This window comes from Gossypium arboreum, chromosome 8 (genome assembly GCF_025698485.1).
Source record: "Gossypium arboreum isolate Shixiya-1 chromosome 8, ASM2569848v2, whole genome shotgun sequence".
Taxonomy (NCBI): domain Eukaryota; kingdom Viridiplantae; phylum Streptophyta; class Magnoliopsida; order Malvales; family Malvaceae; genus Gossypium; species Gossypium arboreum.
The window spans coordinates 130,847,020-130,872,769 of NC_069077.1; the positions used below are offsets into that span (position 1 = coordinate 130,847,020).

General features: G+C 35.8%; 1 long non-coding RNA gene and 1 other non-coding gene across 2 annotated transcripts; one reads left to right on the forward strand and one right to left on the reverse strand.

Moving 5' to 3' along the window:
• Window positions 1–955: 955 nt before the first annotated feature.
• LOC128279888 (small nucleolar RNA U3) lies at window positions 956–1,174 on the reverse strand. Its single transcript, XR_008270080.1, has one exon. It is a non-coding gene; the product is annotated as a small nucleolar RNA U3 (small nucleolar RNA).
• Window positions 1,175–17,294: 16,120 nt separating this feature from the next.
• On the forward strand, window positions 17,295–25,478 carry LOC128296560 (uncharacterized). Its single transcript, XR_008287186.1, has 2 exons — window positions 17,295–17,344; window positions 25,286–25,478. It is a non-coding gene; the product is annotated as an uncharacterized LOC128296560 (long non-coding RNA).
• The last annotated feature ends 272 nt before the right edge of the window (window positions 25,479–25,750 follow it).

Below are 25,750 nucleotides of genomic sequence, written 5' to 3' on the forward strand. Positions count from 1 at the left end.
TTATTTTCACATTAATAGATGACACTAGGAAATAAAAAAAAATATATTAGTGCTGTCACTTTTAGTGCTGATGTGATATAAAGTGCTTTCAGCTGAAAGCGATTTTATGCATTTCACTTGAAAATACTTCTAACTAAACACATTTTCGTAAAATCAACCTATTCTTGTAATTTTTTCAAAAATAATTATATTCACGATGACAAAATTAACATTTATAAATATTTACATCAAATTTATGACTAATCAAACCAAATAATTAACCACCTTTTAGAAAAGCTTATCTAATTTAAAAATTGGGAAATCAAAGTCATCAAATTTTCGTCAAGATATTCTCAAATCTCAAGTACACGTAACGTAAATGTTGTGGGTACTTAATAGCGGAAACTGGGTTACCATTCATGCTTATATTTGGCCCAAATTCGCACTTAAACAGCTCCTCCATGAAGAGTTTAATCAGCCTGGACTAAATTTGCCGCCTCGTTACCTTTACGATAAATATGTTGCTTCCATCGATCATGATTCGAAAAAAGCCACTCTTCCAAAGCAGAGAAAGTCTGTTATAAATGGCCCAAAGTTTGGAATGTTAAACAATGCAGCAGCCGATGCCACCCAATTTTCATGCCCAATCCCCTGTCGATGCAAGCCCTGTTTCAGTGTGGCAGTTCCCATTGTGTCTGTTGACATGCATTGATCATTGTTTGGTTAATATATATTTATGATTTTTTGTTACAAATTTTAGTTTTGTGGTTGTTGGAATATTATGAGTATTATGGGAATGATGTTTGGGAGGCTATTCCTTGCGGCGTTGAATTGTTCGTTCTGAGTGGGGAGGCCCTAATGGCTATTGCAGCCATATTCCTGTTTTGCAGGTAATAGACAATTCCACCCAAATTATTGTACATTACAGTTTCAGCCCGGAATAAATTGGCTATGGAAAAAGCAAAAAAAGGGAATAGGTCTGTCAGACAACTATGCGACCTTCCCAGCCGCACAAGGCAAGCTAAGAACGATCCTCAGCAGTCTAAGTGAAACCGGCGAGGGCACCACAAGACCAATAATCACGCTCAGGTCACACAGTCATAGCTCGTCAACCAGACTTGAAATCCTGTCTCCTTTGAACTTAAGGATACAGAGGTACGAGCCTATAGAACAGATCCTGTTCAAGTAAGGTCGTGCCCAATTAAGCCTTGAGTCGTTTTTAAATACCACTGGGCTTTGTCTTTCCTTCCAGATGTGGGATACTGATCAGCTTCTGACAAAACCAATCCGTGTTTTTTCTCTTCCGTAATTTATCGCCGCCATCCATTCAAAAAAGTTAGATATATCTCTGTTCAGCCCTAAATGGAATATAGTTTACATATACATCATCCCAGCTATTACATTAACTTGATTTACTGGGGTCTGTTCATGGCTCATTTAGCCTATTTCATGCTTTCTTCATAGTTTTCTCTTTAGAAAATGCTTGTCTATAGACTAAGCTAATAAAATAATTTACTTGGACCAAATAGAAATAATTTTTAAGGACTCTGCAGCAGAGGATGTAGTTGTTAGCAATGTGTAGGTCTTCACTCAACTGATGGGAAGTGAATACAGTCGATGATGATGGTAATTTGCTGTGTTGGTTTGGTGATTGGAAGGTAGAATGATAATTTCTGTTTTATGTATTAATCTAAAACTCAGTTGACAATCAATCAAACACTTTATCTGCCACTCAACGACGACAGCCACTCTTCAAATAATATAATGCTTTGGGCTTTTTCTTTTACCTGCATTTTAGTAGGAAAATAGGGGAAGCGTAATTGAGTTTTTGTATTTGATTTGGATTTGCATTTGCAGTATTTGTCACTCATTCACTGATTTAAATTGCGGTCAAATATATATTAGTCATCTTGTGTTTCTTACGGTTGTGATCATGATAAATATTATTTATTTATTTATAATAATTAATGTTTACAAAAATATTTAAATGCATGTAATTTTTATGATAAATTTAATTATTATTTAGTCATATTGAGGGTTAAAAATTGACATTTATCTTTTATTTTTTAAAATATAAATTAAAGATATTATGAAGTTAAAAATTTCACCACAAATGTATAAAATAACATGGTGTTTTGGTGTTTAACTAACTTTTCGTTTTCAATTTGGCCTATTATTGGTTTCAAGAAGTGATGAAAATGGAAAATGGAAAATGGAAAATGGAAAATGTACGGGGATGTTCGGTAAAATAAGGAAGGTCCTCCCTTGTTTAATTTGGGTAGTAATTTAGAATACCTATAGATAACAGTTATGTTTTGTGGATTCAGATAATATTTGGATTCAAAATTTAAAATTATTATTTGTAACGGCTTGTTCACAATAGAAGTTTTTATCCATAAAGACAATTTGGTATGTAGTTGGCTTACTATGCGAATTAATCTTTTAAGTATGACTTCTTTATGTCCACGGAACTAATTAAAAATTTGATTAAAGCAAGTGCACCTATCAATTAATAGTATAACTATGATAAGCAAAGATATTGTTCCCTCGGAGACAAAAAGTGCTAATAATTACTCTCTTTCTATTATTTAACCAGATAATTCGAGTGATCGATTAAAAACTAAAATTAACTAAATTAATTAACTAACAAATACGACAGAGAACAAATCACGAAAATAAACAAGTCGCAACCAAGAAGCGAAACAATACCCATGAAAGAATTCACCTAAATTTCATCTGTCATTATCAATCTAAATTACGCAATTTCTTTACTTAGTAACTTGATCCGTAGAAATCCTTAAATTATGCTAATATCTCTTTCGAGAGTAAGAACAACTAATTCTAGGTTGATTAATTAAAACAATTTTCTTAATTAAAACCGCTATTATCGCATTAACTCATCCTATGGATTCTCCTATTAGATTTGACTCTAATCCTGTAGATTTATATTATCCAATTTCTAGGATTACATGCAACTCCACTAAATTATGCAAGATTTACTCTTAAACAAAGTCAATTCAACCTCTGATAACTAAATTTTGCAGATGTTGGTTAAGATAATTCCATGTCCATTCTCTTTTCTCGTCAACCATGTCAAATACATAAATTTTATTGTTTACATTAGCGAATTTAGCACAATGATTTTCCAAATGACCCAAGTCCGTGATCCATACATCTAAAACTTGTCACTTTTACCATCTCCAGTTGATCAACATAAATTATCACATGAGAGGAGCCAAACCTTTTCCAAAGATCTCCATAAAAATGAGCATTTCGACCTCTCTATGTTCATTGGGCACTTTTCAACTATCTTAATCTTCGATCTTATAACTCGTACCTAGAGCATCTCCTTATATGCCACGAAGTAGACTGCCATCTTCATTAAGAATGATTTATTCTGCTCGTAAAGACTTCTAAACCCAAGTCTACTTTTTGCATTCACTTGACAATAAGATCTCCAACTAACAAGCGCTGACTTTTTATTAGAATTAGATGATCCCTAGATAAATTTTTGAGCTAGTTCATCAATTTCATCTGATACATGCATAAATGAGGTGAAAATTATTAAATTCTATTCACCGAAGCTTCCAATTTTCAAGTTTGAGAAATCAACAGACTTGAAACTACTTTTTGGATAGGATCTAGGTATTTCTAGGTTGAGATGTCTCATGGCGTTTGAAGATCTATCTCTTATCTTTGAAACACACTTTAAATAACTCGATTTTGAGTTTGGGAGCTCAAGTTATGATTATTTCAGTGAAGACCGCGTGAGCAAAATTTCTAGATGGGATTATGATGAGAATTACGAGTTTCGGGCTTTTAACTTGAGTTTAAATCATATCGGGTTTGGGTTTCGGGATTAATTTTTATTATATATGAGCCTAATATTGTATTTATTAGCTCTTATTATTTTATTATTTAATTATTCCAAATTTTTAATAATTATTAAGTAGTTTAAGTTATTTAGGAGTTTTATGTCAAGTACTTCTTGTTTAGATTAATTAGAGTTCTAGTATACTTAAAAGTTTTATTTAGATTTATTTAGCTAGCCTATATATAGACCTTTGCATTATACACAAATCAGACAATTGTTTTTCATTAATAAAGTTTTCAACTTTGCGAGTTTGTTTCTTGCGCAAGATTTCTTTCTTGTGATTTTTAGAAGTAGTTTTTTTTCTCGATTTTCTTTAAAAAGTCGTGGGAATCCATTTTTCATCCTTCAATTTACCAAAGATTATTCCTTGCAGGGTTTATTAGATCAATTAATTGAGTTTGTTGAGATTTATATCTCAAAGAGTTCAATTGGATATTTGTCTTTTTATCCATCATATCCATCGATTTATCGTTCCATCTTCCACTTTACTTTAATTTATATTTTCACTATTTAGTTATTATTTTGATTATTTGTCCTTTATTTATTTTTGTTAAGTTTTCTTATTTCCTTTGTTATTTTCTAAATTTATTTGGTTTCTTCCTTTCAGGTTATATCCAAATCTTTCCTACTTGAGTAAGCCAAAACGACTCAACTAGCTATAGAAAGGGATACCACATCCCAACTATTCAATCTATTTCTAACCTTCTCAAACTTAAAATTGTTATTGTTGGTGAATCTTTAGTGGAACAAATACATGCCCAAATAAATACCCAAATTTGTGACTTATTGATATCCCAATTTATCATATATATAACTCGACAACCCTATCTTAGTATTATTAGAGAAGTAAACTTGCACCTTCAACGCATTATCTATGTGTCCAGAAAGGCGACTAAACTAATTAAGTAGCCTTCTAGCTATGCTTGCTTATGGTAAATTAGCCTTCCAAGATAAGACAAGATCATCTACAATGTGAAAATCGTTCTAGTTATTTTCTTTAATTTAGTCTAGGGTCATATTTCAAATCGCGGAAGCTTTCAAAACCAATTTGATTTACGAAAAACCTTAGTTATTTTAAGAAAAACCATTCTCTAGCGTTGCAGTTCTAAAATTCGAATTCACAGTTCAAATCCAAAATCAAAATCGAAAGTCGAAGTCCAAGTTTACATCCAAAATCCCCAAAATAATTAAGAAGGAATGAAATAAAATGTTTAAACTATAAAACCCATAAGTGGAAAGCTGGGGTCACCATCGAGTCCTCCGCTGCACCAATCCAACTACTGTTGGGGATTACCTGGATAGATAAAACGAGAAAGGAAAGGGTGAGTTTCGCAACTCAATGTGTACATACCCACAGTTCAACATGCATACAGACAGATATCAGTAAATAGTCATACTTCGGGCCTGAGCCCTTTACAGAATCGGTGCGAGCTTTAGCCCACTCAGAAACAGAATTAGATGCATATATAAAGTTGGGCCTTAGCCCACGAAGTCAGATATAGCATGCAATAGATCAGATATACAGAAAAATACGCCCACCAACCCTGCACACCAACTCTGTCTAACCCAACACACTATGTGGGGATATGTGGGGATAAAATCGACCCACCCATCCCTGCACACCAAATATGGAGATAATATCGACCCATCCAACCCTACACATCATAAGGTACAGCAATGCAGCACATGTCATAAATATGCAGCTTAGTTGCCAGACAATAGGCTTATGAAGCCTTTCAGATACTTCCTTCACTTCATCAAACCCACCCTAATGCAATGCCACATTCAAACATGGCATGCTAATAAACAGATTAACAGAAATATACCCATATACAGAGCAAAACAGATATACATGCTAACTAGCACATGCGTTAATCATACATCACATAATCATACCAGATCTATAGAAATTAAAGGTCTAAGTAATGCTTACCGATCTTATAATCGATCACAGTCGACTTGGGTGACTCGTGCAACCTTACAGAAGATTTTAGAAAAATGGGTTTACACGCCCATGTGACATGCCCGTGTGGCCCACATGGCCCAAATTAGCCTTGGCCGGGTGGATCACACGGCCTGGCCCAAATTTCTACACGCCCGTGTGGTTCACCTGTATGGGCCTACATGGCCCAAATCAGCCTTGGCTGGGTAGATCACACAGCCTGGACCAAATTCCCACACGTCCATGTGGTTCACCCGTATGGGCCCACACGCCCGTGTGGCCTACACAGCCCAATTGGTCGAGCCCGTGTCTCGCACACGGCCTCGTCAGTCATTACATGGCCGTGTTGTGCGCCAGTGTCACATGCGCATGGCCTGATTCGTCGACCACACAACCGTGTATCGCCACACGCCTACCAAATGGGCAGTCCACATGCCCGTGTGGCATCGACAATTTACTTTTTGGCTTTCACCGAATCTCATTTTCTGCGTAACCGTAGTACACACCTGGTATCAATTCAAAGCTAACGCAACCACGAACACTCTAGAACCTAATATCGAACAACATGTCCCTTAGTTAGTCACTTAAACCAAGTTTCTAAGAACGGAAAAATCCTGAAAGTTAACGATGTCTATACCTCTACGATCAACGGTAGTTCTTTGCTGTCTAAAGTGCTGTTTTAGCAATCCACAGTGCCTAGATTGTCTCTTAAATAGAAAAGAGTCTCTTAACCACTAAAAAAACATAAAAATGAGACAAAAAACACCCCAACACTTACTGAATTCGCGCCAAACGTAGAGATAAGTAATGACGATGAAAAATGACAAAAACTAATATTAAAATAAACCAAAAATCGGCAGCAACAGGGGATTTTCTGCTGGAAAGAAAAAGAAAACAGAGAAAATATAGAGAGGGGAAATTTGCAGGGAAAATTCAACAGTGAGAGAGTGGAATAATTTGGGTTACTCCCAAATCCCTTATTTTTCTCCCACTAAACCTCAACAGTTGCAAACACTTAGTATCCTAAGCCAACTCAAACACTCCCACGGCATTAGTAGCAAAAATAATGCCTTCATTCAGACTCGAACCCAATACCTTCCTCACATCCACACTCCACCTTATCCACCAGACTAGCAGGCCTATTCTTGTAAGCTTTTCCAACCAATTACTTATAAGCCCTATAACCCAAGACAAGGCTTCATATATATAAAAACTAAAATTTTTCCCAAGCTAAGGTTTGAACTCAGGACCTCTCACACATACCCAGAACACTTAACCACTGAAGCAAATACACATTTGTGTTAATTAATCACAAAAGCTGAAACATAAAATTTGGGGCATTACATCCACTTTGATTGCCATCCAACATTTCTTATCTCGTTTCATTCTCATCAAATGTATGAACTCTTGAGCAACTAAAATATTATCAGTGATGTTCCTGCTAGCCATAAAATCTACTTAGTTAAGTACAATCAATTTTAAAATCACAATTTTAAAGTTGTTAGCAATCGCCATTTTGTACAATATCGTACAAAGACTCATGCGTAGAAATTTCATAAAAGACTCTAGTAGGCTACATGTCTTACAAATAAAGACCAAAAGGTTTATTGAGAGATGGTTCCACAATGTTACATATGAAAATGCCTTTTATCCATTCGCAAATTGAATAATGACAGCTACTTTCTAAGTCTACAACCCAAGTGCATGTTATATTCAAGTAATAAAGTCTTGGGTATTCGAGGTCGATCCACATAAAAGTTGATTAGAACTTACAAGATTACAAGTATTATGTTAGAACAAATATTTAACACATAACTTTGAAATGAGTGTCGAAAATGAAAGTAAGAGCAAGAAACACTAGAAATAAAAATAAAAATCAACAAAAGAAATTAACTAAATAAATAAATATTTGGAAGAAAATATGCTGAGGTTAGAGGATCTACTCTTGGTGTCATATTAAGATTAAATTTTAGTACTAAATGTTATTACTCAATTGGAATCTACACAAAATGTAGGTTTCAATCAGATAATCTAGCAATTTGCGTCCAATAATTAAGCATATGAATCATAAGCAAATGCATGCCCATCAAAGGGGTGTCCAATATAATTGTCCAATAAGTCCAATAGTTTAGCAAATGAATCCATAGGCAAAGAATGATGCACTATGAAAGTTCAGTTGTTTAAGTTCAATCCAAAAATATAACATTTGGTATTATAATCACTTGATAACTTCAACACTTATAACAAAGATTTAAAATATTTATTATGCCAATTTTATATGCTATAATAAACCAAAGTTAATTTATCCAAGCATTCATTGTGTCATCTATTGTTTATAATAAATAAATAAATAAATCTTACTTTACAAGTATAATTATGACAAGTGATTGATACTTAATTTTAGCTCAAATGGTTAGTATAGACTTACCTTAATATTTTCCAAGAGTTTCACCCTTTCACTTTAACATTGAAAACATAGAATAACATAACAAAACTAAACAACTCAAACTTATATGAGAAAAAAACATATTAGATTCAAGAAACTTGAGAATTTATAAGGATAAATAAACAAATAAACACTAACAATAAAATGATCTTGATCTCAACTCCAAGATGCTTCCTATTATGAAACTAAAGGCTATTTATAAAGGTTTGGGAAGAGGAAAATGAGAATGCAAAGGACTTGCTAGTAATAAATTGCTAGGCCCACTTATTTTTCATCTTTTGGAATCATTTTTCACATGTTATTTGATGACTTCTTTTGTTTAAGTTAACAACTCCAAATGGGAAAAGTCCAAGAAATTTGATTGAAGATGTAACACCTCAAACCCGTATCCGTTGCTGGACTAGGGTTATGAGGCATGACCGGTGGAACATTTAATAATCAATTTACAAATATCATCCACACATCATAGCATCATAGTCAAACATCATTTCAAAGTCCCTTTCTTAGGTCATAGAGACCTTAAACATGCTTTAGGAAAGGGGTCGGGACTAAATTGAGCATATACAAAATTTTTCAGAAACTTAACAAATTTTTAAAGTTACAGAGGTCACACGCCCGTGTGATCAGGATGTGTACCTTACACGGCATTAGACATGTGATAACCCGAATTAGGGCCTAATCGGAATAGTGGTTTCGGGACCACAAAATCTGAGATAGAAATAATTATTTTATGATTATTTTGAGGTCTATGATATGATTTCATGATTGTGTGAAAATTTTGTAAAGAAATTCTATGCATAAAGTGCTTAATTTGAAGTTAGGGACTAAATTGAATAAGTTGCAAAACTTGTATTCTAGAAGTTTCTAGTATGAAATTGCTTTGAAATATTAATTAGGAGGTCTTAAATAGTAATTTTACCAATTTCTAAGTTTATGGACAAAAATTGGACATGGATGGAATTTTTTAAAGTTTAGTAAGGAAGGGCATTTTGGTCATTTGGATATTAAATGAAATAAAATGGGAAAAATAACACAAAAATGATCATCTTCTCCATAAGTTACTGCTGAATTTTTCTCTCTACCATAGCTAGGGTTTCAACACTTTTAAGCCTTGATTGTAAGTGATTTCTATGCCTGTTTTTAATGTTTTTTACATTTTTGAAATCATCGTAGCTCGGTTTACCTATTTCTACCAATATTTTGAGCTAGGGTTTATATTTAAAATTTTACCCATGGATGAAATGTATGAATTTTGATGTTTTATGGTAGAATATGAAGTTTGAGATTGTGTTAAACAACTTTTGCTAAGTGATTTTTTGTAAAAACGAGTAAAATGACATAATCGGTAAAAATACCTAATATTCATAAGTACATGTTAGAGTGTGAGTTTGATGTTGCTATAGAAGGAAAAAATGATCAGCATGTCATAAAACATAAGAAAATAGGATGAGGTTTAATTTACGAGCCTTGGGGTAAAAGTGTAAATATGTGAAAGTTTAGGGGCAAAACGGTAATTTTCCCAAAGTTCGTACTAGGGGCTGTTTTGATGAATGTGTGTATTAAATAAATTAATTTGGTATTATATATCAAGAGAAAAGAGATTCGAGTCGAGATCAGGGGAAAAATAAAGTTTACGAGGAATAGGCTCGACTATTCTCATTTTGTATCGAGGTAAGTTCATATGTAAATATTGTAATATAACTGTTATTTTAAATCATTTAATGCTATTGATACGATATTATGATTGTTATCATGCAATTCTATGCTTTGTGGTCATTGTTGGACAACATGCAAAAATTTTATGAATTATGTGAAAAATGTGAAAGACTACTGAAGTATCGTCATTAGTATTCCAAGGAGAATGGTAAATGAGTACGAACGAGGAAAGTCCCGTTGAACCTTAGGAATAAATTAGGATATTTGGGCATCCGGGCTCATTGAGTCGAGTCCGAGTTCACTTATGGATGCGAATGTCCGAGCTCGTTGAGTTGAGTCCGAGTTCGTGTGATGTAACTAGGCATCCGAGCTCGTTGAGTTGAGTCCGAGTTCGCTTATGGGCGGGTTACATGGTTGCTTGGTTACATATGTGGCACTTATGTGCAAACTTTCCATGTATCCGAGTTATATTCCGATGTGTTCAACGGGTAAAATTCTAGTGAAATGGAAGAATACTTAAGATGCAAGTGACGTATTGGTAAGTGTTCTGGAATGGGCACTTTGGACAGGTATGTACTTAACCTTCGGGTTGAGACTTGATACGACAACAATAATATGGTAAGATAATGAATGATGAATAGAAATGTGATATATGTTTTGGTGATATTATGCTAATGTTGGTTGGTATAACTGCTTTGTTAAGTTATTTGTTATTTGCATGTGGACTTACTAAGCATCTATGCTTACTCCCTCCTTTTCATTATTTTTAGTTTTGACAAGTCAATTTGGAGATCAGGACGATCGGAGGCACACTCACACTATCACTGGACAATCGCGGTATAATGACTTGTAATTTTTAGAAATATGGCATGTATAGCATTCCAATCATTTTGTGTGTATAATCTTATGATATGACCCATGGATGAAATGGAAGTGTTTGAGAATGATTAGCTATTGGAAGGGCTAATCAAGTTTATATATGATAACATGTATGCTTTATGTCTTAACTAAACCATGAAAATCCTTGGAAAGGTAAAATTTGCCACAAAATAGAATCAGACAGCAGCAGTGACGTGAATTTGAAAAATCACTAAAAATAGTAGAAATGGAATTAAATGATGAATAAGTTATGGAATCGAAAATTGATGAGTCTATTTTTATATGGAAGAAACGAAACAGTTAAATGAGTTATATTTAATGAGATATTTAAGTTTTTGTAGAACAGGGTCAGAGCAATCTCTGAATCCCCTGTTTTGACTTTAAAAATTCACCATAAATTGTACAAAAACAATTAAGAGTTATACTTTACATATATTAAATCCTTATTGAGTATAGTTTTATGAGAAACAAACGTCATAGTCATTAAAACTTTGTACAGGGAGATATCTGATTCGTAATACACAGGGGTCAAAGTAGCCTAACCCTGAAATAGGGGAGAATTTAATTAATAAACTATACTAATTGGCCTGACCAAAAATTCTAGAAAGAAATCAGTAAGTAGATATATGAGTCTAGTTTTACGAAAAATTTACAGAATTGGATTTTGAGTTTCCTAACTCGAGATATGAATTTTTTAGCTACTGTGATGCAGTTAGCCAGCTTGTTTGGAAATTCTAAAATAAATTGTTTGAGCTGTTTAATTAATGAATTAAGTCCGTTAACACCTCGTGCTCGACTCCGGCAACGGTCTCGGGTACGGGGGCGTTACAAGACATGCCTGTGTGTCTAAGCCATGGCTAAATAGGTCATGCATACTGACTTGTACCACACGGCCGAAGACATGCCCGTGTGCCTTGGCCGTGGTCGAAACTGACTTGGGTCACACGGCTAAACACACGCCCATGTGTCTAGCCGGTGTACCCTTCGAAATGGCCACACACGCCCATATGCCAAGGCTGTGTGCCTCACACGGCCACCAAACACGCCTGTATGTCTAGGCCGTGCTCAAGACTGACTTTAAATTGTAGGACTACCCTAGGGGACACACGGCCGTGTAACATAACCATGTGTCGCACACGGCTGAGACACACGCCCGTGTCTCTGCCTGTGTGGATAAAAATATGCTATTTGCAAAGCCAATTTTCCACCCTTAATGATTATCCATACAAGTCCAAAATTAAAGCACAATTGCACCATAATTTCAACCAATTGCAATCACAAAACATACTTCCTTCATGTCATATAATCACCAACCAATTATCATCCAAACCAAAACATACAAAAATCACATACCAAACTTATTCATTTATACATGTCATTATCCCAATTTTTCACATCCATTTTTCATATCAAAATCATACCATTTCCATAACTAATTCAAATAACTAACTTACCAAATTGACCATTTCTCACTAGGCCAATTATGCACTTCAAAACATACCATTTCTTATCACAACTTATATACCAAAAACCAAACCAAATAGTAACTTTAATCTAGCCATATCACATGGCATGATATACACTTCACAAATCGTATTCAAATACTTCTAGCCTATACATGTCATACTTCAATATTCACATATTCAAAAGGTACCAAAATAGAGTTCAATAGTGTGGTGATGATCCTCGACGATCTCCAAGCTTCCAGTAGCTTCGATATCTATAAAACAATGCAAACACACACAAAGTAAGCTTTCAAAAGCTTAGTAAGCCATATACAAATAAACTTATCATATATCACAATTATCAACCAATTCATTCATATGAATAATGGCATAACACAATAGCAAGTTCATATTTCTCATTTAGCTCAATTGTTCATAATCAATTACTTGTAAATACATCACATATCAAAAGATCATATTCATACTCACTTTTCATTTCCAAATTCCATATACAGTTCATACGTACCTGAATCGGATATATATTCACATGGTTATTTATTTCTCAAAATGCCACTTGAACCGTACGGAATCAAATAGGATATGCAGATAGCTCGGAAGGCTTATACAATTCCAACATCCCAGATGTGATCTTACATGTAATCAAATATCGATGCCACTGTCCCAGACAGGGTCTTACATGAAATCAAATACGATGCCGATGTCCTAGACATGGTCTTACACGTAAATCTCAAATTGATGCCAACGTCGCAGACGTGGTCTTACATGAAATCACACATCGGAATCCTATGTCATGACATATGTATCCTAACTATTCCCATGATTCGTACGGGACTTTTCAGACTTCGTCACATTATCGAAACTTTTTTGAATTTATCATATTCAACTCAAATTGCCTTTCATCATTATTCAATAGTATATAAGCAATAATAGTTCAATTCAAAACACATTTATTTGTATATAGACTTACCTCGTACTTATTTGAACGGATGAAATAAGCTAATCAACGACTTTTGACTTTCCTCGATCTAATTCCGTTTTCTTTAGTTTTTAATCTATATAAATTCAAATTTAACTCTTTTTTCAAAAAAATCATTCAATTCAATCCATATACATATATTTAGGGCATTTTACAAATTAGCCCTCACATTTTCACTTTTTAACACTTTAGTCCCTAATTCATAAAATCACAAAAATACACATAATTTCATATTACACATGTAGGCCAAATTTTCATATAGTCTCCAGCAGCCCATAACTTTCACTTATTTCACATTTTAACCGTTCAATTTCTCATTTTCACAAATTAGCCCATTATAATTAAATTCATCAAAAATCCCAATACAAAACATATTAACCCAACACATATCTTTTATTTTTCATCATCAAACCACAAAAGCCTCAAGCTATCAACAATGGCAAATCACAAAATCCACAACCAATTCAAAAATTCAAGCATGGGCTAGTTAGAACACGAAGCAACGATCACAAAAACGTAAAAATCATCGAAAACGGAACAAAAACGGGCCTTTAATTAAGCATGAACATGGTCGAACCCTAAAAACACCATCAAGCTTTATTTTCTTCTTCAAATTCGGCAATAAGGTTGATGATAACACATAATTTTAATTTGGTTTTATTTAATATGACTTAATTAACCAATTTACAATTTTAACCTTGGTTATAAACATATAATTTTAATTAATGGATGACCATTAATGTTTATTAACACTATCTAAGGTCTAATTTCATCATAAGGACCTCTCAATTATAAAGACACCTCAATTCGACCATTATTCAAATAGAAGGACAATTTTGCATTTTCTGAGATTTAGTTCTTTCTCATAATTCAACACACAAGTGATAAAATTAAATCACGAAATTTTCACAGATATCAATTCATATATTATAAGCATGGAAAATAATATTAAAATATTTTTCTGACTCAGATTTGTGGTCCCAAAACCACTATTTCGACTAGGATCTAAATTGGACTGTCACAGAAGATTTGCATCTTGTACATTCATTGTAGAAATTTCAGCTCTAAAACTCCAAGTATGTTAGGACATATGACCTAAACACGAAAATGCATAAAAATTGTCTACCAATGTGAAACTTGTAACTTTCTCTTTATTTTTGGATTGCTTCTTGATGCATTTTGGAATTGGTGTTCAATATTTGAATAGATCTTTGATTTCCTTTTTCGACGATATAAATTATACCCAAAATGGAGTTTTGTAGCTCAAGAAATGATTGAAACATTAAGAAGTGTTCTGACTGGAAGTTTTGAATGTGCCCAAATTACAACTTTTGAATCTTTGAGCATTGGATTGTTACTCATCATCTTGGATTAACTTTAGGCTTTGTGTACTTATTCTCATAGTTCCATATGTAATGCCCCAATTTTGCCAATTACAAACCCAAAGCCAAATCCAAACCCAACTAAACCTTAAGCCTAAAAGGGCCCAAAACCTAAACACAACTTTAGCAAACCCTAATAGCTTGCGCCGAAACCAGCCTTCAGCCGCCGCTCCACCTCTAGCGCACCTCCGTACCCTCTTTATACCTCCGCATGCCAGCATTTCAACTCTGTACCTGCAAATAGGACAAAGAAAGGGACAACAGAAAAAAAAGAAGCAAAAAGCTTGTATTTTTTCTTTTATTTTTCTCTCTCGGCTATAAAGCCCGAAGAGAACCGTTTGTAATTTTTTAGATACAAAAACACAGGGAAATCAAAATATAAAAAAAAATATTCAACAGAAGAAAAAAAACCAAATCGGAAATGCAAAAGGTCTTTTGTTATTTGCTCTTTTTTCTTTTTTGTTTTCGAATCGATATATTTGCAAAGTTTCTTCATTTTCTTTTTTTTTTTTAAGAAACAAAACTGTATATATATATATAAATATTAAAAGAGTATAAAAAAGGGGAGAGGGTTACCTTTTCTCGTGTTTTTTTAAAAAAAAGGGTAATTTTAGGCTCCGGTCGCCATGCACGGCGGTCTACAGCGACGAGGCCTGCGGTGGTGGTACGCCGGAGGATGGCCGGAGGCCAAGGCCGGATGGGTTCTGCTGCAGAGAAAAGAGAAACCTCTCAGAAATTTTATGAAAAAATGAAGGAAGAATGTTTTTTTTTCCTAAAATTTTTAGCTTTTATATCCACACGAAACAGCGTCGTTTTGATCTTCAAGTTCAGAAGCCAAAACGGCGTCGTTTCACCTGACCCGCGTGCGACCCAACCTGATACCTGATGATCCACGCGTTTTTGTTTCAAAAGGGTTATTTACCCTTTTGGTCCTTCCGCATTTTTATTTTTTTTAAATCCAGTTTCTTTCATTTTCAATTTATCCCTAGAATTTTATTTCAATTCGAAATAGGTCCCTATTGACCGGTGCGTTTTGGAGGGTAGGGAATATTTCCCTATTTGGCCCCTCCATGTTATTCACGCCATTCAAATCGGTCCCCCCTTTCTTTTTATTTTGAATGTGCCCCTAACATTCTGTTTTAAGTTCAATTTAATCCTTTTTGGTTATTTTTGTTATTTTATTGTTAAAATTAATTAGTTTGATATTCCTTATTATTATTATTATTATTATTATTATTATTATTATTATTTTCTATTATTGTTATTATTATTATTATTCTTATTAATATATTATTATTATTATTTTCCACTTTATTATTATTATTGTATTATTACTATTATTATCATCATATTACTAAACTAATTAATTTTATATTGTTATTATTACATTATTTATTGTTCTTTTCGTATTTACTTACATTATTATTATTTATTATCTTTTATTTTATTTTATTTTATTTTACATTTTATTTACTTGCTTATTTTCAAACTTTTCTCTTATCTTATTATTTAAACTTTTTATTAATTTTCATTTATGCACTTATTGTCTCTTATTAGCTTTTTTTTATATATATTTACCTATTTTATTGATTATTCTTTTCGCTCCTACTATTGTTGTTTATATCATCGCGTTTATTACCCTGTTATGCATATGTATATTACGAATTTGTGTAACATTAACCTTTACCCAAATGCGTAAAAAATGAATTTTTAATAATAAAGCAATATTTCGAATTTAGGAAACTCGAGAAAATCATACCTTAACTTACAGGGTCTCGAGTTTTCTCATTGAATCTAAATAACTAAATATCCTTTCAAATTTCAAAATATATGAATTTTAAATAAAAATAAAGACAATATTCAGCGTTTAGATACTCGAGAAGGTTGTGCCCTAACTTACGGGTTTTTGATTTTCCTCGTTGGACCTAAACAATCTAACATCCATTTTTTAAAAAAAGTACGATTTTGAAAATAAAAAAATTAAAAGGCGAGCTTATTTTTTAGGGTTCAAATGTCGTATCCTAACTTACGAGATGTGATATTTTGACATCTCGAGACGAGAAAGCCTTTAATGCTTGTTTTAATTCATTTAAGCACTTTTTTTTAAAAGAGAGGGTCGTATTTTAAATCCTTTTCGAGTTTTCAACTTTCGATGCTAAGATATTAGTTAATCAATTAGGTATCAATTTTGGGCGTTACGAGGGGCTAATCCTTCCTCGTGTGTAATCGACTCCCGAACCCATTTTCTCGATTTTCGTAGACCAAAATTGTTGTTTTAATAAATCAAAATACTTTATTAAAATGATCAATCACAAGGTGACCCGATCACACCTCATAAAAAAGATTGGTGGTGACTCCCATGTTCGTTTTCATTGTCAAAATTAAAGTCGACCCCGTTTTCAAAAAAATGGTTTTGGCAGCTTGGCTACTCCACTGGGGACATAATAAGAGAGTCAAGCCGCAAATTGATTTTTTTCTGTATTTTCGTTGAAAACTGAAAAATTTGATTTAAAATAAGATCCTTTCATCGCATTTCATCCGTCTTTTTCGATCTTGATCATAATATATTTGCCTTATTGGTTCGAGTCTTTAGATATTTTTGCACATTGCATTACATGACCGTCCAATCTTACCCTTTTAAGTGGGAGGGAGAAACTATTCCTTCGTGAGGTCTTCACCTTCGTGTAGTAATCCAATTGTAGGCAGTTTGTGTGTGGATCTCGTCAGCATATTGTCGCAAACAGGTGTGTAACTAACACCCTCTTATAGACTAGATCGACAAAAGCTGAAAAGCCGGTATTTTGAGAACTTGCGAGTGTACGAATGCTCGTGAGATTAATAGTTTGATGTATATGGTAAATTAAAGTGATAAGACTGCAGAGTGCGCGATTCCGTGCATTTCGATATTTTTGGGCTTAATGGGCCAAAAACGGGATAATGGGCCAACGGGCCCAAGTCGGTAAGAAAATACGGTAAGTGTTTCTGATCGTATGTAAATGGCTATGATATGCATGAAAACCTTAAGAATAGTTAAATTACTTGAATACCCCTATGTATGGAAAATTACTGTTATACCCCTAGGTGCAAAATTACCATTATACCCCTAGGGTTACTTTTGACTGAAAAGCATGACGATCTGATTCTGTATGATATATGCCATGATTATATATCTGTTGCATGGGGACATGGGTTATATTATGGAGGAAGCGTCCTGGTGGCTATGCCACAATTATCTGATCTGGTGGCTCTGCCACATATATCTGTTCTGGTGGCTATGCCACGATTATCTGATCTGGTGGCTCTGCCACATATATCTATTCTGGTGGCTCTGCCACAATATCTATATCTGGTGACTTCGTCACAATATCTGGTAGCCTCGCTGCGATTTCTGTGGTGTGTAGCGATTGGGTGGGTCAAGTAGTCTCCCCACATGGTGTAAGGCTGGTACGGGGGTGTTATGGATGAATTTGGGTTGGGATTTCTGCATTCATGTAATATCTGTTTTGATCTGTTATGGGCCTATGGGCTTTATTCTAAATTTCTATTCTGGGCTAAGGCCAACTTATTCTGTTTCTGTGGTTTGAGCTAATATAGGCTACGGTTGGGTTAATTTACACACTGAGTTTCCCCAAACTCATCCCTTTTATTTTCATCCACGTAGGAAATCCCCAACCATAGTGGGCTTGGAACTGTGAGGAAATTCGGAATGGCCACCCGTTCTGAAAGTTTGATTTTCTTCTGGTGAACTGGACATCCTTTTATTTACGTTTGAAGTTTTGAGTTTTTAAATGTAATAAGGCCGCTTAATTATTTTTGATGGTTTTAATATGTATTACTAAGATAGGTATTACTTATTTTAACTGTTGAAATTGGATAGCTTTAAGGCGCGTTTTCAAAAAATAACAATTGATTTCAAAATAACACGACAACAAGAAAAGCTTCCGCAATGAAAGTATTTTCCAAAATTAATCACTTTTTCTAAAAATGACTTAATCAAATCGGTTTCCTAGAAATATCCATGACGTTAAGGTGTGGCAATGGCGATATGCATGTCTAGGATTGGATCCGAAGGGAGCTTGGTACTTAAGTAGTCCGATAGACTCACCACCCCTTTTCCGGTTTCCTACCTGGTGCACAGCTTCCATTCACTTTAACCTATAATGAAATTATCTTTTAAAACACTAAGTAAGTTTTTCTGGATCAACAATATAAAATGTTTTGAACGCTTCGATGTGACATGTCAGATCCGGTCATAACGTCTGGGCCGGGTTTGGGGTGTTACATTTAGTGGTATCAGAGCCTAGGTTGCAACAACTCAGCTGTGGAATGGGTTTACAAAAAACAAAGATTTTCAAAAATAATTTTTTTTTGTAAAAAACGCGATTTTCAAAATTTAGATCTTTAGAAGGTGGCATTCCGAATCTCCGGCCCAAGCCTGTAAGTATTACTCTGAACTTTTTTGAATATTTTCCTAAATTATTTGTCTGTACTGAAACCCTATTAGGATACTCTAGATAGGATGATACTGAAACCATAGGAAAATCTGATAAGAGACTGAAACTGTAGCTAGACTTCGATTCTGCGAAAACAAACTTTGAACTACTGTTTGATTCATAAATCATCTGTAATAAACACTGGAATATTAATTGATGCATAAAAATTCGTAATCAAGATAATACGATATGAGTACAAGAGGCCGTGGACGGAGCCGATGAAGTGCTCGAGCGAGATCTTTGTCTTCGAGACATATGCCAGCGGTGGATGCACCGGTACCACCGGCAACAGAGGTAGAGTCTTATGACCGCGGTGCCGGGGATGATGCCCTATCACAGGCAATGCTTCGTTTTCTAGAAAGGGTTGCTGGGGCAAGTACGGACAATGGAGTTCGGGGATCTATTTCTGAACGACTTCGGGCTAACGGAGCGGAGATCTTTAGGGGCGTGTCTGGTATAGCCTCGAATGTGGTGAAATATTGGTTGGAGGCCACAAAACGGATTATGGACGACTTGGACTGCTCTGAGGAGATTGTGAGTGGGGTATCTGTACTAAGTCCTTTGGGTCACTCGGTTAGGGTAAACAAACTGTACAGGGATGTACACTTAGAAACTCAAGGTAGGATTTTCCCTGGAGATCTGATGGAGTTACCGTTCGGAGAGTTTGATCTCATTTTGGGAATGGACTGGCTTGTTAAGCATAAGGCGACCCTGGATTGTGCTGCTAAACGAATGGTGTTAAGGACCACAAAGGATGAGGAGGTTATGGTGATAGATGAGCGAAGGGATTATTTGTCCAATGTAGTGTCGGCTTTAAGAGCCGAAAAGTGGATTCGGAAAGGCTGTGAGGCCTATTTGGCATTTGTAAGTCAGTGAGAAGAGGAGGGATTGACAGTGGATAAGGTTAGGACCGTAAAGAAGTTCTAAGATGTTTTTCCAGAGGAGCTTCCAGGATTGCCTCCGAACCGAGAAGTTGAGTTTGGAATAGATTTGTTGCCTGGAACGGCGCCCGTGTCCATCGCACCGTATAGGATGGCACCGAAGGAGTTAGTGGAGTTAAAGGCTCAAATTCAAGAGTTGTTGGATAGGGGCTTCATTAGGCCAAGCGTGTCTCCATGGGGAGCACCGGTGCTATTCGTGAAAAAGAAGGATGGTACGATGCGGATGTGCATTGATTATCGCCAGTTGAACAAACTGACGATTAAAAATAAGTATCCACTGCCAAGGATTGACGATCTGTTTGACCAGCTTAGAGGGGCTTCTGTATTTTCTAAGATCGACTTCTGATCTGGATATCATCAGTTAAGGGTCAAGGAGGCGGATATCTATAAGACAGCATTCAGGACTCGGTATGGTCATTACGAGTTTTTGGTTATGCCATTTGACCGATTTAACGCTCCTGCAGCATTTATGGATCGATGAATCGGGTGTCCCAACCATTCTTGGATCGATTCGTAGTCGTCTTCATTGATGATATCCTGGTATATTCTGAAACTGAAGCGAAACATGATGAGCATCTCCGTATAGTGCTGCGAGTGTTAAGGGGGAAGAAACTCTTCGCGAAGTTCAGCAAGTGTGAATTTTGGTTGAGGGAGGTAACCTTCTTAGGACATGTGCTCTCTGCTGAGGGGATTAAGGTGGACCCTCGAAAAATTGAAGCGATTTTGAAGTGGAAGCCACCTAGGTCAGTGTCGAGAATACAGAGTTTTCTAGGACTGGTAGGATACTACAGAAGGTTTGTGGAAGGTTTTTCTATGATGGCAGCACCTTTGACAAAACTTATAAGGAAAGGAGTACCGTTTGTATGGACTGAGAAGCAGCAGGAAGCTTTTGAGAAGTTGAAGAAAGTTCTGACTGGATCACCTGTGTTGATTCAGCTGGAGTCTGGGAAGGATTTTACTGTGTACAGTGACGTATCACACGTGGGTTTCAGCTGCGTGTTAATGCAGGAGGGTAAGGTGGTTGCATATGCATCACAACAGCTTAAACCTCACGAAGGGAACTATCCTACTCATGATTTGGAGTTGGCGGCAGTGATATTTGCACTTAAGATTTGGAGACATTACTTGTACAGGGAGAAGTGTATTATATACACAGACCACAAGAGTCTTAAGTATTTGTTGACTCAGAAAGAGCTGAACCTTAGGCAAAGGAGATGGATTGAGTTGCTTAAGGATTATGACTGTTCGATCGAGTATCACCCAGGAAAGGCTAATGTGGTAGCCGATGCTTTAAGTCGTAGAACCGTATCTGATCTGAGAGCAATGTTTGCTCGTTTGAGTCTGTATGATGATGGCAGTTTGTTGGCTGAATTGCAAGTGAGGCCAACCTGGATGGATCAGATTAAGGAAAAGTAGTTGAACGACGAGTCTTTGGTCGCTCATTTTCAACAAGTTAAGGAAGGGGAAACTTCTGAGTTTGGGTTAAATGGCGAAGGAGTTCTGTGTTTCCGAGGAAGAATTTGTGTTCTGAAGGACTCTGATTTGAGGCAGACAATATTGAAGGAAGCTCATGGAGGACTTTGTGCCATGCACCCTGGAGGGAACAAATTGTATCACGACTTACGAGAATTATACTGGTGGCCTGGACTTAAACGGAAGTAACGGAGTTTGTAGGGAAATGTCTGACATGCCAGCAAGTGAAAGCTGAGTATCAATTACCCTCTGGACTGTTACAGCCGGTGAAGATACCACTTTGGAAGTGGGAGAGGGTAACCATAGACTTTGTGAGTGGGTGGCCTTTGACACCATCAAATAAAGACTCGGTGTGGGTGATTGTGGATAGGTTGACCAAATCGGCCCATTTCATACCTGTTCATACTGACTTTTCACTTCAAAAGTTAGCCAAGTTGTATGTCGCAGAGATTGTGTGACTTCACGGAGTCCCAGTTTCGATTGTCTCTGACCAGGATCCCAGATTCACATCTCGATTTTGGCAAAAGTTGCATGAGGCGTTGGGGACAAGATTGAACTTTAGTACGGCTTTCCATCCCCAAACTGATGGTCAGTCAGAGAGGGTTATTCAGATTCTGGAGGACATGTTGAGGGGATGCGTGATTGACTTTTAAGGTAATTGGGAGGATTACTTGCCGTTGGCAGAATTTGCGTACAATAACAGTTACCAGGCGAGTATTCGAATGGCACCGTATGAAATCTTGTATGGACGAAGGTGTCGTACACCTAGTTGTTGGACCGAACTACGAGAGCGACAAATTCTTGGACCGAGTTGGTAGGCGTCATCGAGGATAAGGTCGAATAATTAGGGACCGGTTAAAGAAGCATCGATAGGCAAAAGTCGTATGCAGATTTGAAGCGTAAGGAGATTGAGTACTCAGTAGGTGATATGGTCTTCTTAAAGGTTTCTCCTTGGAAGAAGATATTAAGGTTTGGTAAGAAGGGCAAGTTGAGTCCGCGGTTCATTGGGCCTTATCGGGTTTTGAAGCGAGTAGGCCCAGTGGCTTATCAGTTGGAATTGCCTCCAGAGTTAGGCAGGATTCACGATGTTTTTCACGTCTCCATGTTAAGGTGTTATCGTTCTGACCCTGCTCATGTCCTGCCAGTTGCAGAAATTGAAGTTCAGACTGATTTGACCTTTGAGGAGGAGCCTGTACAAATATTGGCTCGAGATGTTAAGGTTCTCAGAAGGAAATCTGTCCCGTTAGTGAAAGTGCTTTGGTGTAATCATGGAAGGGAAGAAGCTACTTGGGAATCAGAAGAGACTATGCGTCAACAATACCCTCAACTATTTGGATCAGGTAAATTTTGAGGCCGAAATTTCTTTAAGGGGGTAGAGTTGTAACGCCCCAATTTTTGAGAATTCTGTGAATGTTGGCAAAATTTCATGCTTTGATTTTGTCATTTGTGAGTGAAATTATGAAATAAGACCTATGTGAAAATGTTTGAAAATGCTATAGGCTAATTTGTAGTGGCCAAATAAATAGTAGTGCAAAATAGGAGGATTTGCATGTCAAACCTCCCATTTTACAAGAAGTGGCTGGCCATCATGTTGTTGAAGACAATATGTGCACTTGATATCCATAATTTATGGTACAAATTGATAAAAAATTGATAATGGGTTAGGTAAATGTTCCATGATGGGCATGATAAGCATTATGGGCATTTTTTTTATTGACATTATGGCATAGGTATGGCACAAATAATATAGGTTATTTTGTGTCATAAAATGTTGGGTAATAAAATAACAAAAGGATGAAAAGAAAAAAGTTTTGTCCATCTTTGTTCATCATAGCTGAAAGTTACAGAAGAGAAAGGAGAGGAGAAAGCTCTTGAGTATTCGGTCACTTGAGGAAGAAAATTGAAGGTAAGTTCATGGTAGTTTGCTTTTATTTTGAGGTTCATGAGTTCTTCTTGATTCTACCTTAACTCTTGAAGCATATTTTGGTTTTTAGTTGTGCTGTGAGCATTTAGTCATGAATTAAAATGAAGGAAATGGTTGTTGTTTCATGTTCTTTTGATGAAAAATGGAAGATAGGTGAAGTTGAGCCAAACAAATGAGCATGCATGTGCCTTAGATGCTAAAGGGAAAAATCGGCTAACATGTTGTACTTTAAAATGATGAAATAGAGATTATACTTAAGTAAAATCATAGATATGTGATGATTGATTGGTGATATACATGTTTAAATAACATGCATGCAAGTTATGTGTGAAAGAGTGATTTGGTAATAAATCTGCTTGAGATAGCAGCAGTAATGTGACTTTGGAAAATCACCATAAATTGTGAGAGATGAGTTAGAAGGTGAATAAATTATATAATTAAAGCTTAATGAGTCTATTTTCAAATGAAATAAACGAAAATATGTTTTGAATTCTGTACAATGAGAAATTTGATTCGTAATGAAGAGTGGTCAGATTAGTCAAACAGTGAAACATGGGAAACTTTGAGAAAAATCTGGTATTGATTGGCTAAACCAGAAATTCTGAAAATTTTATGGATAGAAGATATATGAGTCTATTTTCAGGGAAAATTAACAGCACTTGAGTTGGAGTTTCGTAGCTCCAGTTATAAATGATTTAGTGACTGTTGCTCAAGAAGACAGCTTGCAGTGAAATTATGATTATGTGGTAAACATTGATAAAAATTTGTTAATGAGTTGCTTATTGATTTCTTATAAGCTTACTATGATCTGTAGGTGTGGTTGGCCGAATATTGTAAGGGGTTAATACGTAGTTCGTATTTGAATAGTTAGATTAACGTGTTAGTAATCCAATTGTAGGCGTTCGTGTGTGGATCTCACAAGATATAAATCGCAAAATGTGTGTAACTAACACCCTCTTATAGACTAGATCGACAAAAGCCGAAAAGCTAGTATTTTGAGAACTTGCGAGTGTACAAATGCTCGTGAGATTAATAGTTTGATGTATATGGTAAATTAAAGTGATCAGACTGTAGAGTGCGCGATTCCGTGCATTTCGATGTTTTTGGGCTTAATGGGCCAAAAACGGGATAATGGGCCAACCGGCCCAAGTCGGTAAGAAAATGTGGTAAGTGTTTTTGATCGTATGTAAATGGCTATGATACGCATGAAAACCTTAAGAATAGTTAAATTACTTGAATACCCCTATGTATGGAAAATTACTGTTATACCCCTAGGTGTAAAATTACCATTATACCCCTAGGGTTACTTTTGACTGAAAAGTATGACGATCTGATTTTGTATGATGTATGCCATAATTATATATCTGTTGCATGGGGACATGGGTTATATTATGGATGAAGCGTCCTTGTGGCTATGCCACAATTATCTGATCTGGTGGCTCTGCCACATATATCTGTTCTGGTGGCTATGCCACGATTATCTGATCTGGTGGCTCTGCCACATATATCTGATTCGGTGGCTCGCCACAATATTCAGATCTGGTGACTTCGTCACAATATCTGGCAGCCTCACTGTGATTTCTGTGGTGTGTAGCGGTTGGGTGGGTCGAGTAGTCTCCCCACATGGTGTAAGGCCGGTACGGGGGTGTTATGGATGAATCTGGGTTGGGATTTCTGCATTCATGTAATATCTGTTTTGATCTGTTATGGGCCTATGGGCTTTATTCTAAATTTCTATTCTAGGCTAAGGCCAACTTATTCTGTTTCTGTGGTTTGAGCTGATATAGGCTATGGTTGGGTTAATTTACACACCGAGTTTCCCCAAACTCATCCCTTTTATTTTCATCCACGTAGGAAATCCCCAACCATAGTGGGCTTGGAGCTGTGAGGAAATTCGGAGTGGCCACCCGTTCTGAAAGTTTGATTTTCTTCTGGTGAACTGGACATCCTTTTATTTACGTTTGAAGTTTTGGGTTTTTAAATGTAATAAGGCCGCTTAATTATTTTTGATGGTTTTAATATGTATTACTAAGATAGGTATTACTTATTTTAACTATTGAAATTGGATAGCTTTAGGGCGCGTTTTCAAAAACAACAATTGATTTCAAAATAACACGACAACAAGCAAAGCTTCCGCAATGAAAGTATTTTCCAAAATTAATCACTTTTCCTAAAACTGACTTAATCAAATCGGTTTCCTAGAAATATCCATGACGTTAAGGTGTGGCAATGGCGGTATGCATGTCAGGATTGGATCCGAAGGAGCTTGGTACTTAAGCGATCCGATGGACTCACCACCCTTTTCCGGTTTCCTACCGG